Raw genomic sequence first — 6,229 nt, forward strand, 5'->3', positions numbered from 1 at the left:
TTGCATTTTCTGGGTCAGTCAACACTTATTTTCTTTGTCCCCTTAGTGTGTGTAGTGTAATACATTATTATCCTTTTGCTCCATTAAGGTGTTGTGTTGGAAGTGGAAATTTTTATTAATAGTCTAAAATATTGTTAAAAATGTCTTACATTAACACTCACTGTAAATGTGGTAGTGTAGAGTTTACTACATGGACGAGTGTATCATGAAGGGGCATGGATTTTGGTAGGCGTGTGTGTTTAGATCACGAGCAGGTCCAGGATTCATGAAGCATTTACGTATCCACGTGCGAGACCTACACACCTTGACCCAGTCATGGTGGCTTGGTCTGTATGTGTGAAATTGCTTACAAGCTTTGAAAAGTCACCATCCAAGATTACTGTTGTGGATGACCTTGTATGGTACTTCGGAGCTCATACACTGTTTAATAAATACAAACCTAAGCCATTTTGGTTGAGGAACGATGTACAGGTTTCAAAAGTGGAGGCTTAAAGTGTTATTGTGAATCATGGCCCTAGTTTTAATGATTATTAGCATGCTTTCTTGATTACTGTTTGAAAAATTGTAAAATTTAATTTTTTTTTTTTGTGGTGATGATTATACAAGATTTGTTTTCAAAATGTGGCTAATGAAATTTTGCTTGTGTGATACAGTATAGGGATTGAAAATGCTTTCTTTAATGACCTGACAATTGGGTTTTGCTGCTGTGATCTTTGAAAGTTCCTGGAGCACCCGTTAATTATTATGAAATATTAGTTTTGTATATGGATATATTCTTATGCGAGATAAGTTTTGATTTGTTTTTATTAGAGCTAAGCATTGTTTTATGTGTTGACTTTAAAAAGTGAGTTGGACATGTAATGTAATGTCTGTATTGATTGTTCTCATGTCTTCACTTTACTGTTGTTCTTCCCTGAATTACAATTCTGGTATATTTTTGTATAGTCTGGCTCTGACTGGATACATGCAATGTTTGTATATATGAATATAAATTTTGAAATTTTTTACATAAATGTTTTCTTGTCATGATTGCCTTTTAAACTTTTGCTGGTTTTGTCAAATCATGTTTCTTTATAACAGTTTACATTTTAAAAGCTTCAGGAATTGAAAATAATTGAATCTGCTACAATTATTGAAAAGGACACAATGTTTCTCTGGGTGGCTCATTACAGGTCTGATCAGATACAGCAGCAGACATGAGCTGTACTTCATCTTTAGTGATTTAAGGTTCATTACAGGTCTGAGCTGATACAACAGACATTGGCTATACTTCATCTTTAGTGATTTTAAGGTTCATTGCAGGTCTGAGCTAATACAGCAGCAGACATGGGCTATACTTCATCTTTAGTGATTTAAGGTAGTTGAATTTTGCTGGTTCCCAGTCACATTGGTATTGCCTCCAATGATCTTGCGAAGACACCGCCATTTACTAGTCTGGTCATGCTTGTCTCACCTCATGAAGTGAGTCAGATTTCAGATTTCTATCAGAACTGTCAGAACTCAGATTTCTACCCATCACCCTACACGATAGATACCTTGTTGCAGTACTGGACCTTGAGTGCTATTTTTAAAGCTATGTTGGTAGGTTCTGTTGGGCATCTCCCGGGGTAGAAGAAACCAGACTTCGCCTGTCTGCGAAAAGGAATTCTGCCTCCCCAGCAGCCACAGTTCGTGGGTAGGCAGAGAACAACACGCTTCTCTAGTGGGGAATAGGAGTAAAACAGAGGGCAGAGGGGTCAGTGAGGTCCAACTGAAATAATCAGCTTGTCTGGCTAGCAAGAACAATTGACTTGATAAAGGTCCAGGACGGACCGAAACGTCGTTGTCTCCACATCTGGTGTGTGGTTTGGTCATCCTATCTTCAGCCACGCTATTGTGACTCATCGTCTGCATAGCAAGTGTAACCGTACTTGGATTGATAGCCATATTTGGTCATTGGGTTGCTACTCAAACTTCACTAGTCACTGGCATATATTATTTGTTCCCAGGAAGCTGCCCAAGTGCTTTTATCATCTTGTGTTTGGTTCAGTGGTGGGTGGGAAGTGAGTTCTCTCTCCTGCTTGTTGGGATGGTTTACAGAGAGCCTTTCAGTAACCCACACATCTAGAGCACTCACTGGGGAAATCATTGTGTATGAATGGTTTTGAGTGTTCGGGCCAAGTTGTGAAGGGTGAGGAGGTCTTCGAACAGGTGTAGGTAAATATTCAGGTCAGTGGTCTAGTTTATTGAAAAAGGGGAGCATCACTTATGATGATAAACCTTGTCCTTTACTGGCTCAGGCATGGTATGTTTTTTTTTTATCTTGTACCTCAAAAGTACAATAGGTCCTGTTGTATATCACCCTTTTAGGGATATTCCACTCAGTCCATCTCATATGGCAGGTGATAATGTCAATCTGAAAGAGTGGTTCTCTTCGAAGAGCTCCCTGCTAGATCCTCAGCTTTTACTGTGTTGGGCCGTGATCTGCCAGTCCCTGGATCTTTCTTTCCCAGCATACCTGGAGAGGGTTCTAGGAGTTCTACTCCACGAGCCCAGCCTAAGGCCAGCTCAACTTGTGATAAGTTGGTCCAACAGGCTGTTGCTGTTGCCACAAATCACTTCCATGATTTGTGGGTGTTTGCTGCAGCACCAGTTTGACCAGGTGACTAGTTTGTCATCCTGTAAGATACCGTCTCTGTAAAAGCATCACCTCATGGAAGGACATGGCATTAAAAATCATACTTGGTTTAACTCTATTACCTTTCCAGCTTCTATGTTCCATTGTTGGGTCCACTTACAATGACCATATATTTTGAGCTTTCTTTTACAGTACTGATGAGCTAGCTGTACTTGATCTCTACCTTCTTCATTTAGTTGGTACGAATGTTACCTTCTGTTCCCACTGGTTTAGCATGCATGTAGTCGAGGTATATTCTAAAGAGGCCTAATACCTAGGCTGACTACCTAGCTGTATATTGGTTATGTCCTGGTCTGGGTCTCTACGAATACTTGCATAAATGCAAATATTCTGATGCTGATGCTAATGTCATCAGCACTAATTGTTCTTCTGATCCATTTCACTGTTGGGGGACACAGATCATAGGGCCTGCCAGGAGATATTGTGACAGTCATAGAATCCCAGGGACTCTGTTATCCAAGGCAATATGTGGTTAGCATATTGGGCCTCTCTGTATGGTAAAAATTACTTTCGATAGCCATACCCCCCCTGCTTTCAGCAATCCTCGGAGATGCCAAATGTTCCTTCCGAGAAAACACTTTAAGTAGCTGACATCTAATATGATTTGCTACATATGCATGCTGCACATCTGGAACTTCAGACCTGTTATCCTTTCAGTCCTCGGCGTTCAAACAATTTCTAGGTCCTTGATCCAGCAACCTTGCCTGACATTCCTCATTCACCTGCTCTTCGTTTCATTCTTCCCCTTGCCTTTTCTGACCTTTGACCCCTCCCTCTCCCTGACATGACTGTTATAAATGTTGCAATACTGTATACATTATGTTACCTCCATGCACTTTGCTATACCTTCACTTTCTAGCCAGAAGTGGATGCCTGGGTGTGTGTTCCTGTTATTTCGTGGTCCTGGTTTCTTGTTTGAGTTTTGATTTGCTTTCTGGGTTACTTTGTGGTTCTTCGTTCCCTAAATGGTCAGCCCGCTTTTTTTGGTTCTCTTTCTGTGGGGAGTTAGCTAGGAGAGATGGAGAGAGCCCTCCCAGAAGTCCAGCACTGAATGTAACAAAATCTCGTTCTGGTGGGTCCTTATATCTAGATCTATTGTGTACAGGGATCATGCAGTGGGCAGTGCATGAATGACTGGAGTAGTTGTCCAAGTCTCTCAGGTCACCAGACTGCCATCTGTAGATGAGGGAATGAAGCTATCTAGTGGCTGGATCTAGACAACGAATGTTTACAGTTTGAATCAGAGTTGCAAATGTTAACCAAGCAATTGCTTATTTTGGTTGGCTGTGCATTTTTGGTAGGCTTGTAACAAGAGAACAGGTCTGGTTGTGGCAACAACCACTCTGTAGACAATGAGAAATCACAGTTCCTAGGAGTGCTAACAACATGGCCAGATCAGGTCAGGTCAAGTGCATAAGAGATAAGAATATCAGATATGTTGAGGCTTTGATAATATGCTTGTGATTACCAGTAGTGAAGAGTAGAGGTGCCATAGGCACAATCAGAGAACACTATCTAAACATCAAAGGTCCACATTTGCTCAGTATCCTCCCAGCAAGTATAAGAAATATTGCTGGAACAAAATTGGAAGTCTTCAAGAAAAAGCTGGATAGTTTTCTGCAAGAAGTGCCGTACCAACTGCCCTGTAGTGGATGTGTGGGCCTGCGGGCTGCTCCAAGCAACAGCCTGTTGGACCAAGCTTTCTCAAGTCAAGAGAGAGAGTAGAACAACTCCCAGAACCCCATCCAGGTACAGGTACAATCTGGATACCACAGGACCTTGCAAGGCTAAAGGCAGTTGTGTAAATGATGGAAGCATAAAGAATGGGGACAAGATTAGGACCAAGTGTGGTGCATGGATCTGCAAGGGTAGAACTTCAAGAACCTCACACAGAATGGTGTTAACTTTGGCTGTAAGTACCGCTTTTTTCCTTCTCAAGTGTATCATCACTTCTGTTGTTTTGACGATGCACATGCACCATCCATTCTAATGGGGTAGTGTGGTCTGCATTTGTGTATCAAATTATTATACTAATTTCTTCTGGACTGCTGAGTTTTTTCCAAGAGAAGTAGATTCTTCATTTAGGCTAGTCCCATTCTAGAGGGCGACACTTGTGAGCGTTGATTTAGTCGCACATGCTCATTTACCTGATCTTTTTTTCCCATCGGAGACTCGCAGTGATCTTATGGCCATGATGATCAAAATCCAACATTGGCTCTCACATTTTTAGAAAATATAAGATATGTTAGGTTCCTGACCATATTGGTATTGCTTTTAATGACCTTGCAGACACCACTGTTACAAAGGTAATTTGTGCACATCCCATTTCCCAGAAGCGAGCTTCCTCGTCTGATTAACATTTTTTCAGTCAATATGCAATTGTGAAACTGTTGTAGGTAGATGGCCAGCTATTATGAATAACAAATTCCCATTTATCAATAAAATGGGACCTATGGCTGCCTTCATGCCACAGAAATAGGAAGGTGAAAAATATATTTGGCTAGCTTACATAGTATTCTGACAATTAAATCAGGCACTTAGTGGGAAAAAAAAACTTACTTTTAGAATTGCACTGTTCTTCTAGTTATCATGCACCTTGCAGAATGTCTCAATTTTCATAATGATTGGATATTTTGCTTTTCCCATCTTGTGTTGAGTTATGTGGCCTTTGATGAGTTCCTTGTTGAATCTGACTCCTTTTACATCATCTGTCTTACGTCTTGTCTGCTCTTATATTTGCATTCTGAATGATATCTAGGAATTTGTTAATATTTGTTGACATGGTGCTATATAGCCTTCAGGATTTGGCACTTTTTTTATAATTATTTACTTAATAGTAATTATCAGAAGAAAGTGCCAAGCCTGGAAGACTAGCACCATCTGTGTGTGAAAATATTCAAAGATCTCTAGCTGTCATTCAGAACAACAATATGAAAGCAAAAAGAGAAAATAAGCAACATCAAAATACCACTGAGAAAGCAAGATTTACAATCATCCTGAAATTGTATTGTCTTCAAATAGAATGTGAAAATTTGCACATTCTATTTGAAGACAATTTTGACAGCAAGAAACAAGTCTATTTCATAAAGCACCCTAGAGTTAAACATGTAGTCAATACATAACCTTGCCAGAAATGATTCCCAGGTCCTAGTGCTGTCACACGAGGCTATGATATTAGGTTACATTCATTAGCTTTAATAGGAAAAGCGCCCTCCAGTGGTTGTAAATACATTATGAGTGACTATTTCCTACCCTGAGTAAAGAATTACTTTCTGATTTGGGATATGCACAAACGAGTTATTTAGCAGTGACGTGGGCAAGGTGTTTGGAGGTCTAGATAATGGCCTAAGTGGTGGTATTGTTGTACAGCACTAGTACAATAATTCTTCGCATCAAGCAGAGCGCATTCATGCTTGTTTCGAGAGCTTTATTATGTGTAACGAACACCGTAAATTCAGTTTCATGATTTCCCGCATCTGAAACAAAAATTATCTTGCGATGGAGTTACCGAGAAACATTTTAAAAATTACATAAGGGTAGAATGAAGCAATA

The sequence above is a fragment of the Procambarus clarkii genome, chromosome 36, assembly GCF_040958095.1.
Source record: "Procambarus clarkii isolate CNS0578487 chromosome 36, FALCON_Pclarkii_2.0, whole genome shotgun sequence".
Taxonomy (NCBI): Eukaryota; Metazoa; Arthropoda; class Malacostraca; order Decapoda; family Cambaridae; genus Procambarus; species Procambarus clarkii.